We start from the raw sequence: 14768 nt of genomic DNA on the forward strand, positions 1-14768 counted from the left end.
ACAGAGCTATCACACTTCAAAATGATGAAGGTACGTTATTCTTAAATTATTTTTAGAGCCCAATGAGGAATTTGAAGAAATAGACGTAGTCCACTTTTACCTTCCCATGGAGAATTAGAGCCCGACCTTTTTAGTCTGATGTTTTTGGGTCATATATATATTTTTCTAAATAATTTCGTATCTAGAAACGCGCTCGAGAAAGTGGGCCCACAGAGGGGCCAGAGAGAGGGCGGGCGCCCAGCTCAGGTGGGCGGGCGCCCAGCTCCTGTTCCCCCTCGGTCCCGATTTTCTCTGTTATGGAAAATGCACTTATGGTAATTCGAATAATCCCTCGGATAGAAAGTTTCCCACGCAAGTCGACGGGAGCAACCCGAACAACCCATAGAGGCACCCTTTTGACCCCTATATAAACAGACCCTGACCTTAGTTTTCAAACACCAAGCCACCAAGCCTTCTCTCCTTCAATTAGAGCTTGATTAGCTCTCCTTAAATTAGAGCTTGATTAGTTCCTTGCTGCTCCAATGGCCGAGAAGTACCACGATGATTGGGAAGTCATCCCCTTCAACCTCAACATGGAGCCTGTGGAAGACCCCGATGCCCGTGCTCTCGTCCCGGCCAACACAGAGCGACAGCTAGAAGCTATGCCATTACGCCAACGCAGCTCCGCCCAATCTTACCATGCTCAACCAGTTCTCACCGCACCGCCACAACCCCTACTCCTCAAAGGATCATCATCCAAGACGAAGACCACTATCAAGGTGCCAACCGGCACAAGGATCCTTCCACCTAGACCCAATGAGAGGGTCGTTGGAGTCAAGACCAACCGGAGCGGCGAGATCAGCAGTATTCGCTACACTACGGAGGAGGAAAGGCCTTACTTTGAAGGGATTAGAGCAGCCAAAGTCCGTTTCATCCCTCCAAAGGCAGCCTCAAAGCACTCTCTCAATGCTTTTGAGACACCTCCCAAGCGTCGTAAGACTATAATGGATATTGATGAGGAAGTTCGCAGGCTAGATAGAGTTATCATAGATCTCCAGTCCTCGATTAATTCCCTCACTAGGCAGCTCTCTAACCACAACACTATTATACTAGGCCTTAGGCAGGATCTTGCCAGTGCCAACAAGAAGATCAAGGAATTAGAGCGCCGCTAAGTTATCTAGATTAGACCTTGAGGCAATGCATCTTAGTTATCTATCTTTAAATTCGGTTTAGGTTTGCTATTATCATCAGTTTGTTATCAGTTTGCTACTAGTCTTTTGTAATAAATGCCTCAAGATTAATAAAGAGTATTACTATTATTATTATTACGTCTTGTGTATCTCTACTTTATTTTTGTGCAAGAAAGCAGAAAACAAGTATGGGGGAGATCCCTCGACATGCCAACCACACTCCGACTACACCACTCCACAATTCAGGTACACACTCTGCACACTTTACACATACATATATCTTGGATTATGCAGATTATTGTTTCCGACATGATAAAATAAAAAGATTAAAATATTTCTAATCATGATTAATCTCAATCTGTGATATTTCCTGAAAACTTACAACTATTGAAAATCATTTTAAAACCCTGTGTCACTTAAGTCAATATGGAATATGTGATGGTAGAGTATGAGTTTCTTATTCTTGATATCATTGTTGCTTGGAGAATTTATTTCAAAATATTCAAAATTATAGCTACCATCCTCAATGTTTTATGCCTGATAAGACTGAAAATATTAATTATAATTAAAAAAGCTATCTACTCTGTATTGAGTTTGTTCAAAATGAGTTAGACCCTTGTTGAGAGATTTATCATGCTCCTAAGATCAAGACAGTATTTCAGAAAGATTCACTCTTCCGAAGTATTATTGCATTAGAGGCATGGGCTATGCAAAAATAAAAATATTTCGAGGAAATAAAAAGGAGCAAGTGCTCGACAACCTCGCAGAAAAAAATGGACAAGTGTCCGGCAGTAGAATTAGGGGTACCTCGGTATCCACTTAAAAAAAAGAGAAAAGAGAAAAAAATGATAGCCCATGGTCCCTCTAATAAGCAATATGCCAGCAAGAGTTGATAAAGATTTTAATTTCCAAAGTCTTTGATCTAAGAGTATGACATTCCCCTCCTCAGATCCTGTTTTGATCAGGCAATAAATGCAAAGTAAGTATGCTTGAGAATTTTTGCAAAAATAAAACAGCCTCAGTGAGATATATACAAAAGATAATGAGTGATCTGAGAGAACCTATGAGGATAAAAAGGTATGCTAACTTTCTTTCAAAAATATACAAAAACTCCAAGTGACAGGATTGAGAAGAAAGGATCTCTACTCTTAACCATAAACTTCCCTGACTATGGTACACAGTGGAATTTTTAACACCCTGCAATTATATAAAGAATGTTTTAAATGTTTTACCCCAGATATTGTTCTTAACCATCCTTTTCTCGAGGACGAGTAAAAGCCTAAGTATGGGGGTATTTGTTGACGGTTCTTAAGTATCAATTTTAATTATCAAATAAACAAGAGAAAGGACCAATATGCAACACCTAGAATTAGGGTTCGATCTGACAGAATTCCACGAGTTTTGTTGTTTATCTATTTCTGCAGGGGGTTATCAGGAAATAAGGAAGAAAGGGCCACATGTCGGGATTACATAGAGATATCAACACACCGCACGATTTTCCACCATCTAGAAGACTCCAGAAGCCACGGGAAGAAGACGGAGGCCGAAAGGGGCCAGGCCCAGGGCGCCCGCCCTGGTGACCTGGGCGCCCGCCCCCTGTTGGATGCAGTTCAGGACTCTCTTCGCTCGGGATATTCCACCGACCTATTGGATCAAGAAAAACATAGTACCACCTCGCCTATCGACCCAAAAACGCATAGAAGGGGAGGACTATATAAGGAGACCCCCTGGCCCCTGGAGAAGACATGAAGAAATTATCATAGAGACTGAGGGGTGCCCTCGAAGGAAAACCTCTTCTCTAATTAATATTTCTTTTTAGGCTTAGCAACCAATGTAAGGTAGAAATAGATCTTCTAGTTTCTACTAGATTGAGAGAGATAGAGTGGAGGTGTAGATTGGAGGAAGCCCGACCTGTCGGTGTCTACTCCAAGCTTGTACCTGCGGGATCAAGTTCTCCTAACCCGAAGCTTGCTCCTAGGATTCTTCAGTAATTCGACTTCTAAATTCTAGTAAGTTCTTATTTTATTGTTCTTATGGTTTATGAGTTTACTTTAATCTCTTCGTGTAGAGTTTAGAGTAATCATTGCTGGCGTAAACGTGGTGTTTAGGCTGGGGTACTCATAGATATTCCCTGACTAGCTAGACCGTGGTAGTAGTGAGGAACGTGACAATTCCGAGCTACCTTTGTAGATCACATCTCGTTAGCAGGAAGGATAGGGTTTATAGGTGCGGGTTGAACATCCTTTGTGGTGTCTAGATTCCGTTAGCCTCCCCATTAGAACAGTAGATCATCCTTACCAAGGTTAGAAGGAGACTACGGTTGCAGTCTTCTCTATTTATCACTCACATCGAAAGACATTCTTTGTGCCTAAAGGTTAGTAGTAATAGACCGGTTAGTCAGATGCACTCTTTCTCCTAGTGGTAAAAAAAAATAAATACGATACTCTGGATAATTTCCCGGGTGAAGTGCTCACCGATATCCGTGCGCTTGCGGATCAATTCCTTATTGCGTTCCCAAATATCAACAGTAGGGGTGCTAATGCCCCAATCTCTGTGGAGGAACTAATGCATACACAGAATGAGATGATGCATGCGTTCCTACAACATCTTCAACACCAGCCTGCAGCTCCACCACCACCACCTGTCTACGTGAGGGAGAAACGTTGGCGAGTTTATGAAAGGACGACCTCCAATGTTCACTCATTCTGCTGATCCTATGGAAGCATATGATTGGTTGCGTGCTATGGAAAGACAGTTAAACATAGCTCACTACAATGATCTGGAGAAGGTGTTATATGCTTCTGGACAGCTGCAGGGAGCAGCTCAGACTTGGTGGGAATCATACCAAGTTGCTCGTCCTAATAATGCTCCCACCATCACTTGGCAGGAATTCTGTAGAGATTTTAAGGCACGTCACATCAATGAAGGGATGATAGAGATAAAGCAAGAGGAGTTTAGATCACTCAGAATGGGCTCTATGACCGTTGTAGAGTATCATGATACCTTTGAGCAGCTGGCTCGCTATGCTCTAAATGATTTCAGGGCAGATGCTGAAAAGCAGCATCTATTCATGAAAGGCCTTCACTATGATCTCACATTGCAGTTGGTTGGGAACACTTATCCTACTTTCCAAGCTCTAGTGAACCGTGCCATTATGTTGGATGATATGCGCAAGAGTCAGGATCGGAAGAGAAGAATGCAAGGACAAAGTTCGGGTAGTAATAACCGCCAGCGCTTTGGCTCTCAACAAGGTTTCCATCAGAGTTATCAGGAACCAGTTAGTCAGTAGAACCGTGATCAGTATCCTCAGCATTTCTAGAATCAACAACAAAGTGGGAATCAACGCTTTCATTTTCAGCAGTGTAACTCTTATCAATAGCAGGGTGGTCAACAGACGCCCCAATCAAGGAGTTCTAATGCCACCCCTATGAAGAACAGTGCTCCCAACACTCCTAACAGGTGTTACCGCTGTGGAAAAGAGGGGCATATGTCGTATAATTGTCCAGGGAACCTCAACCCACAGAATTCCCAAGGCCAAAATAGCAACCAGGAGAACAATCGAACACCTAACACTGGAAGAGTGAATCATGTGTCTATAGAGACAGCTATGGAGGAACCTAAAGTTATGATTAGTATGTTTGATGTCCATTCCACTCCCGCTACTGTTCTTTTTTATTCTAGAGCTTCGCATATATTCATTTCACAAGCTTTCATTAGAACACATAATATACCTGCTTGTGCCATGAAAAGCCCCATCATTGTAAATTCACCATAAGGGACTATACCAGCTTCACATTATTGCTTTCCAGTTAATTTGACTTTAAGGGGGGTAGACTTTAAAGTGAGCCCATAGTGCTGAGGACAGCTGGAGTTGATCTTATCTTGGGGATAGATTGGATGATGCAACAAGATGCAAAGATTAAGTGTGAAGGGAAGGTAATGGAAATAACATCACCAACTGGAGACCGGCTCAAGGTAGAGGTCAAGGTGCAGAAACAAAAGATAGCCATAGTGAACCAGTTGGATGATGATGCTAATCCTCAAGATCATGTTGTGAATGAATTTCTAGATGTATTTCCAGATGAGTTGCTGGGTATGTCACCTGACCGTGACATCGAGTTTATAATTGAATTACTACCTGGTATTGCACCTATAGCTAAAAGACCATATAGAATGGGGGTTAATGAATTAGAAGAACTTAAGAAGCAAATAAAGGAATTGCAAGATAAAGGGTTCATTCATCCTAGTTCTTCACCATGGGGTGCACCAGTTATCTTTGTTGATAAGAAAAATGGTAGCCAGAGGATGTGTGTGGATTATCGATCACTTAATGAGGTTACCATCAAGAATAAGTATCCTTTGCCTAGAATTGATGACTTATTTGATCAACTAAGAGGTGCTTGTGTGTTCTCCAAGATTGATCTGCGATCTGGTTATCATCAGTTGAAGATCCGCAATTTAGATATACCAAAGACAGCCTTCACAACAAGGTATGGGTTGTATGAGTATATAGTTATGTCTTTTGGTTTGACCAATGCACCAGCTTACTTCATGTACATGATGAATAAAGTATTCATGGAGTATCTTGATAAGTTTGTGGTGGTATTTATTGATGATATACTGGTATTCTCTAAAACAAAGGAAGAACATGCTAAACATCTGAGATTGGTCTTACAAAAACTTAGGGAACATAAGTTGTATGCTAAGCATAGTAAATGTGAGTTCTGGTTGGAAGAAGTTTCTTTTCTTGGTCATGTTGTCTCTAATGGTGGGATTGTGGTGGATCCTAGTAAGGTGAAAGATGTGCTAAATTGGAAACCGCCTACAGATGTAAGTGAAATTCGAAGTTTTCTTAGTTTGGCTGGCTATTATCATGGATTCATTGAAGGGTTCTCAAAACTTGCAAAGCCTATGACTGCTCTGTTAGAGAAGAATGCTAAGTTTGTATGGTCTGATCAGTGTCAAGCTAGCTTTGAGGAATTCAAGAAGAGATTGACTACTACACCTGTGTTGGTATTGCTAGATCTAAGTAAGATTTTCTCCATTTATTGTGATGCTTCTCGTCTGGGTTTGGGTTGTGTTCTTATGCAAGAAGGTAGAGTTGTAGCTTATGCATCTAGACAGTTGAGAAAACATGAACTGAATTATCCTACACATGATTTGGAGTTAGCAACTGTGGTTCATGTACTCAAGATTTGGAGACACTATTTGATTGGCCATAAGAGTGACATTTACACTGATCATAAGAGCTTGAAATATATTTTCACCCAGATAGATCTGAATTTGAGGCAACATCGATGGTTGGAATTGATAAAGAATTATGATTTAGAAGTGCACTACCACCCTGGAAAGGCGAATGTCATGGCCGATGCACTTAGTAGGAACAAATATGCTAATGAGCTTTGGCGACAACGGAATCTGATGAGTTGTGTGCGGAATTTGCACATTTGAATCTAGGCGTTGTTGTTAATGCTATGGAAATAGAGGTGACTCCTACCTTAGAGAGGGAAATATTGAAAGGTTAGTTAGAGGATGAGAAACTGATGGAGATAGCTCAGAATGTGGTGTTAGGAAAGGCACCAGGATTCAGAATAGCTGACAATAGTACACTCTGGTTTTGGAAAAGGATATGTGTTCTTGAAGTGAAGGCTATTTGTGATATGATTCTACGAGAGGCCCATGAATCAGCTTACTCTATTCACCCTGGTAGTACTAAGATGTATCTAGATCTTAAGGAGAAATATTGGTGGTATGGATTAAAGAGAGATGTAGCTGAATATGTTGCTTTGTGTGATACTTGTCAGCAAGTGAAAGCTGAACACCAGAGGCCAGCTGAAAGGTCCTAATATGGCTAGAGGGGGGTGAATAGCCTATTTAAAAAAATCTACAAACTCACTAGAGCAAGAGGTTAGTAAATAACAAAGCGAAGCTTTTTTCTCTAGCTCTAATGTGGTGTTTGCAAGCCACCTATCCAGCAATTCTAGTTGATATAATCACTAGGCACACAAGAGCTATGTCACTACTTACACTAGAAAGCTACCTAAAGTTTCTATACAAGTAAGTAAGCTACTCTAGTTTGCGGGAATGTAAAAGAGATGGTTTGAACTTTATACCACCGCGTAAAGGGGATGAACCAATCAATAAAATGAAGTCCAATCACTAGGAGAAATCCAATGAACAATCACAATGGAGACACACAATTTTTCTCCCGAGGTTCACGTGCTTGCCGGCACGCTACGTCCCCGTTGTGTCGACCAACACTTGGTGGTTCGGTGGCTAAGAGGTGTAGCACGAACCTCGTCCTCACTAGGACACCACAAGAACCTATCCACAAGTGAGGTAGCTTAAAGACACGAGCACTTTACTAGAGTTACCTTTTGGCTCTCCGCCGGGGAAGGTACAAGACCCCTCACAATCACCGGGAGATGGCCACGAACAATCACCAACTCGTGCCAAAGCTCCTCCGCTGCTCCATGCCGTCTAGGTGGCGGAAACCACCAAGAGTAACAAGAAAACCGCAGCTAGAACGATCCCCAAGTGCCACTAGATGCAATCACTCAAGCAAATGCACTTGGAATCACTCCCAATCTCACAAAGATGTTTAATCTATGAAGGAGATGAGTGGGAGGTGTTTGCTTAGGCTCACATGGATGTCAAGTATGTTAGAATGCCAAGAGTGTGAGCCCCAAGCCGGCCAAACACGTATATATAGCCCCTCAAACAAATAGAGCCGTTGGCTCTTTCACTGGGCGAAAAACGGGGTCACCGGACGCTCTTAAAGGGGCACCAGACGCTCAACACCAGCGTCCGGTGCTCCAACATCAGCCACGTGTTGCCTTTTGAAACGCTCGTGTCAGAGTCTAACGGTCACCTGCAGTGCACCGGACGCTGAGCAAGTTAGCACCGGACGCGTCCGGTGCACACCGGACTCATGCGCAGAGAGTTCCGTAAACCGGCGGGTCACCGGACGCTAAGCACCGGTAGCGTCCGGTGCTCACCGGACCCATGCGCAGAGAGGGTCGCAAAACGCCCGCACACCGGACGCGCACCACCGGACGCTCAAGCCAGCGTCCGGTGCCTTACCCTATGAAGCGCCCCTGGTAAACCAGAAACTCAAATGTGATACAATACTAGTCCCAGGAGACTAGTAACACATTTATTACATCAGATAAGTTTCAGCGCAGTAGTCTTGGAAAGCGTGGACAAGGAAGGCACGCTATAATAATAAGACACCAAAATACAACACAGGTCCAAAGGACCCAGAAACAAACGATATCGCCATCGAACATCTGACGAGTCCCAATGCCACAGGCTTAGTTGGGTGCAGACACGACCTTACTCGAACGCCACTTCGGGATCGAAGTCCGGATCTTCCTCTGTTTAATAAAGCAAGGGTGAGTACAAAGTACTCAGCAAATCCAACCTTACCCTACGGAAGGGGATAACAGTATATATGCATATGGATAAATCAAGGATAAGGCTTAGTTTTATTTGCATAAAGCTATCTTTTTACACATGCAAGGTTTTATTTCACAAATAATGTTGTAAAAGACCTCTTTTTCCACATATGATAGTATTTCTGAAAATAGGGGTTTGATCACAATTTTAAGTGTTGTTGAACCCTTGTTCCCACAACACAATGGCAGTCAACCATTTATTTCCAAAATCACACTCACTCTCATGTTTTCACTCATCCCAATCCATCTAGTTGTTGAAACCAAATCATAACCCGTCCGAGACCGCGGACACGGCTATCCGGATAGATTTACACTCTGCAGAGGTTGTACACTTTTCCCACAAGTAGGATACCATAACTTACACCGTCGTGCAAGCACAGATCCATCAAAGTCATTACCCTCCATAGCTAAGTAATGGCGCTCACCACGGAAACACTAAGGCCACATCTCATGATACCACAATAATTCACAAAGCTCTTTTCATACATTTCCACAATTTCACATACATCACTTAGTGTCCCGTTGCACACCTGCCTCCAGGTGATTGCCATACTAACTAGAGGGATTTAGACTAAGCCTTTCCCATGCAAGGCGAGTGGTTTTACGATAAATGAGTTAGGCAAGATGAATCATCAACTCAGTCCTTAATCAAGACAAGGCGGATATCTTCACGCTTAACCACGCAAGGTATAAGCCACAACACCAGGGCATCCCCAAAAGAGATCCCATCCGCCCCACCTCCATAGTAACCACATTTATAACTTGTTCATTAACCCTTTCACAATATCCACAATTTATTTTCACCACTCACACCTTTTACTTTTAAAATCATTATATTTGAGAAAATATAGCGATGAGTATCCAGGATGAGTAACAAGTCCTAAGCATAGTAAATAATAATATTTCTGTCATAGCATATTATTTGTTCCTAGGTTCGAACAAGACAATTACCGGATAAAATCAATTCAAGGATGGCTATTCAACAGGTTTTAACTAAGCAGCAAAAATACTTCGTACATATATCGTACATGCAATATTTAAAACGCCTTCTACGGGTTGTGTTTAAAAATAGGATCAATATGCATCAAAGGGGATCGGTTGGACTTGCCTCCGTCGGCGTCCTCGGCAAACTCCTGCTGACAGTCCGGGTCCTCGGCGTCAAATTCGCGGTACTCGTTTCCAACGTTCTCGTTTTCCGGCTCGTTCACTCCGTCAGCTAAAATACGCGACGAACGACACAGACAACAGGCACAGATAAATAATCATATAAATTCAAATGAGCTCCAAAAATCATGAAATTAATATGAGAGGTAGATCATGATTTTAGATGATTTTAGGAAAAATAATTATTAAAATCAGAGTTAGCATGTGGTATTTGTAAAATGGCCGGAATTTAATCATGCGAAAAAGGCTAACGATGATTAAGTAATGGATGCTTCACGTGGGCATTTGTTTGGCTGGTAGTGCATGTTGCATGCATGCATGTACTATTTGGAGTTAATGCTTGGCCCACACATGCATGGTTAGAGAGAAATTAGCAGGGGTCATTAGAACTCTTCTGTATGTCATGGTTCTATTCGTGAAGTTCTTGGCAGTGAATCGGTACAGACAAATATAAGGAAAAATACAGAAAAAATACTACAGAAAGACAGAGAAGATCAAGGAGATGCTCATGAGCTGCTCACCTCGTCTTGCGACGACAGTCGAGCTCGGCTTGTGCGTATGGCTGTATACGGTATACGCGAAGTGAGAGCGAGTGAGTGAGTGAGTGAACGTGTTTCTCGGGTGGTGAGAGTGAGCACCCGAGAGTGCCTTTTTATAGGCCAGAGGAGTGAGGTTATGCCTCTGGTGCTCAGCTTCGTGCCATTAGAAATGCTACTGTAGCGCATGGTCAGTGCCTAATTTCATGCGAAGGACGATGTCCCATTTGCATGCACGTTGCATGTAAATGGACGGTGCCTAATCACCGTGTCCTTGCATGCAGGTGCATGCAAATGGACGGTGGCATGTCCTGCATGCATGCATGAGATATATATTCGTGTAGGTGCACTGCTATGTTTTCTTGCATGTAAGCTTGCTGGTACTCGCTGTTATTTATGCACGAAAAAAAATATGGATGGATTAGATGGAGATACTATAGAGCTCAAATTATTTTATAGTTTTTGAAATATATTTTGAAAATAATTTTTAATGCGAGTGATTTTTGAATGTGAATTTTTGGGATGTTACAAACCTACCCCACTTAAAAGGAATCTCGTCCTCGAGATTCGGCTGGGTCCTAAATAGATGGGGAAACTCTTTTCTCAGAGCATCTTCTCTTTCCCATGTTGCTTCTGCTTCAGTGTGTCTACTCCACTGAACACGACAAATTCAGACTGTTGTCGTTCGAGTTTGCTTGGTGACTGTATCTAGGATTTTTATTGGCACTTCTTGATATCTTAGATCGTCTTGTAAATCAACTGTGTCTGGCGATATTTGTTCCTCTGGTACTCTAAGACATTTCTTCAATTGGGAGACATGAAACACATTGTGTATATCTGACATTTCTTCAGGTAGCCGAACACGATAAGCTACAACACCAATCCTATGTAATACTTGATATGGTCCAATATACCGAGGTGCTAGCTTGCCTCTAACTTGGAACCTTCGAGTTCCTCGAATAGGAGAGACTTTAATATACACAAAATCTCCAACTGCAAAACATAACTCTCGCCTTCTTTTATCAGAATAGCTCTTTTGACGTGATTGTGCCTCTTTCAATTTTTCTCTGATTTCAGCTACACGATCTTCTGCTTCCTTTATAAGGGCTGGTCCAAGCAAGGTTCGTTCTCCAACTTCTGACCACATCAATGGGGTTCTACATTTTCTTCCATACAGGGCCTCAAAAGGTGACATGCCCAAACTAGCTTGGTAACTGTTATTATAGGAGAACTCTGCATAAGTTAGGCTTTTCTCCCAATCTTTACCATATGTGAGCACACATGCTCTTAGCATATCTTCCATAATCTGATTTATTATTTCAGTTTGACCATCTGTTTGAGGATGATAAGCTGAGCTAAAATCTAGCTTGGTTCCCATAGCTTCATGCAAACTTTTCCAGAACTTAGAGGTAAATTGGGTACCTCGGTCGGATACAATCCTACTTGGCACTCCATGCAATTTGACTATGTTATCCACATATAACTGGGCTAACTTGTCTCCACTATATTTGGTGCGCACAGGTATGAAGTGAGCAACCTTGGTAAGGCGGTCCACTATTACCCATATTGAATCATTTCCTTTCAGAGTTTTGGGTAATCCATTCACAAAATCCATGCCTATCTCATCCCATTTCCAAACAGGAATAGGCAATGGCTGGAGCAAGCCTGCTGGTTTTTGATGCTCCGCTTTAACCCTTTGGCAAACATCACATTGTGCAACAAATCGTGCCACATCAGCTTTCATGCCATTCCACCAATATCTTTCTTTTAGGTCCATGTACATCTTGGTGGCACCAGGGTGGATAGAATAAGCTGAGTTATGGGCTTCATCAAGGATTAATTCTTGAAACTTTCCCTCCTTGGGCACACAAATCCTGTTTTTATACCACAATACTCCTTTGTTATCCACTCTAAAGTATGGAGCTTTATTTTCTCCAGTTTGCTCACGAATCTTCATCAGATCCTTATCCTTATGTTGTGTCTGCTTGATTTCTTCCACAAGAGTTGGCTGCACCATCAAACTGCCATTTTGAGGTTGGCGTACTATATGCATGTTCAACTGTGCTATCTCTTCTTGTAGGTGAGTGTTCTTAGGCACCAACTGCTGACCATATGACCTTCTGCTTAGGACATCTGCTACCACGTTGGCCTTTCCTGGGTGGTAATGAATCTCAAGGTTGTAGTCCTTGATTAACTCCAACCATCTTCTTTGCCTTAGGTTCAAGTCTGACTGTGTGAAGATGTACTTCAAACTCTTGTGATCAGTGTAGAACTTGTTTCCAATGAGGTAGTGTCTCCAAATCTTGAGAGCATGTACTATCGCTGCTAACTCCAAATCATGGGTAGGGTAATTTTGCTCATGAGGTCTAAGCTGACGGGATGCATAAGCAACCACTTTTCCTCCTTGCATAAGAACACATCCTAAACCTTGTCTTGAGGCATCACAGTATATGATGAAATCTTGGTGAATGTCTGGTAAAGTTAACACTGGTGCTGTTGTCAGTCTCTTCTTCAACTCTTGGAAACTCTTCTCACATGATTCTGTCTAAGTGAATCTCTTGTCCTTCCTAAGAAGCTCTGTCATGGGTCTGGCTATCTTGGAAAATCCTTCTATAAACCTTCGATAATATCCAGCTAATCCAAGAAAACTTCTAACCTCACTCACATTGGTGGGTTGCTGCCAATGGGAGACAGCTTCTATTGTCTCAGGGTCAACTGCAACTCCTTCAGCTGTCAAGATGTGGCCTAGAAATGCAACTTTCTCAAGCCAAAATTCACACTTGCTGAATTTAGCATACAACTTGTATCCTCTTAGCTTTTCCAACACTACTCTCAAGTGTTTCCCATGTTCTTCAGCACTCTTAGAGTAGATAAGTATGTCATCAATGAAGACTACAACAAACTTATCTAACTCTTCCATGAATACCTTATTCATGATGTTCATGAAATAGGCAGGGGCATTGGTTAACCCAAAAGACATCACTGTAAACTCATATTGTCCATATCTGGTTACAAAGGCTGTCTTGGGGACATCACTATTCTTGATCTTGAGTTGGTGATAACCTGATCTCAAATCAATCTTTGAGAAATACTTGGCTCCTTTAAGCTGATCAAAAAGGTCATCTATCCTTGGCAGGGGATACTTATTCTTGATGGTGACTTCATTTAGAGACCTATAATCCACACACATCCTCAGACTTCCATCTTTCTTCTTCACAAACAAGACTGGTGCTCCCCATGGTGAAGAACTAGGTCTAATATAACCTTTCTGCTGCAATTCTCTTAGCTGCTCTTTCAGTTCAGCTAACTCTGCCGGAGCCATTCTGTAAGGTCTCTTGGCTATGGGGGCAGTCCCGGGGATAAGATCAATGATGAACTCTATATCCCTGTCTGGTGGCATTCCAGGTAGTTCCTCAGGGAATACATCAGGGTATTCTTGCACTATTGGTACTTCCTCTATGGTCCTTGCATCCAAGTTGAAGACCATTGGACTAACTTTAGACCCTCGGGTTTGGCATTTCACTTTAATCCCTTCATGGTTAACTAATGATACATCCTTGGTTGCACAACTAATAATTCCATTGTGTCTGGTTAACCAATCCATTCCAAGGATAACATCTATTCCTTTGGACTTGAGCACTACTAAGTCTGCTAAGAAAACTACCCCACTTAGAATGATCCTTACATTTGAACATCCTAGATGACATTTGATGTCAGACCCAGGTGTTCGGGTTATTAGGGGTAACTTTAGTAGTACTGTGGGTATTTGATGCTTCTCAACAAAACTTGATGATATGAATGAATGTGATGCTCCTGAATCAAATAATACTGTTGCAAGTACTGAATTGACCAAGAACTCACCAAGTACCACTCCTGAAGCAGTCTGAGCATCCTGAGCATGAATATGGTTGACACGGGCTCTACCATAGGATTGTTGAGGTTGCTTCATCATCTGGCTATTATTGTTGGTGTTGCTATTGTTGCGAGGGAAACCACGGTTGACTCCAGACACTGCAGGTCTTGGTCCATTAACAGTGTGGGACTGAGTGGATACTGCTGGTGGGTTGTTCTTGTAGGGACAGTTGGCGATGTAGTGTCCAGTCTCATGGCAATTAAAGCAAGTCCTAACATTGTTTGTGACTTGACCAGTGTTGTTCTATTGAGTCTTGCCATAAGTTTGATTCTGATAGGTTGTCTTGGGCTGATATGATGACTGCATTTGGTTATTGGAGACACTAGCAGGAGAGCGAAACTGCATTGGGGCTTGAGTCCGCTGGCTCGGTTGGCTAAAGGTTTTTAGCCTCTGGGACCTAGCACCATCTTGAACCTTGCGCTCCAGAAACTTGCGCTTGTTTTCTTTCCTTTCTTCAGTCTTGACCACATCAGTCAGAATGGTCCTGTTCATCAAGGTGTTGAAGTCTGGATAGATCTGTGGGGTCATG

The sequence above is a fragment of the Sorghum bicolor genome, chromosome 2 (genome assembly GCF_000003195.3).
Source record: "Sorghum bicolor cultivar BTx623 chromosome 2, Sorghum_bicolor_NCBIv3, whole genome shotgun sequence".
NCBI classification, from domain to species: Eukaryota; Viridiplantae; Streptophyta; class Magnoliopsida; order Poales; family Poaceae; genus Sorghum; species Sorghum bicolor.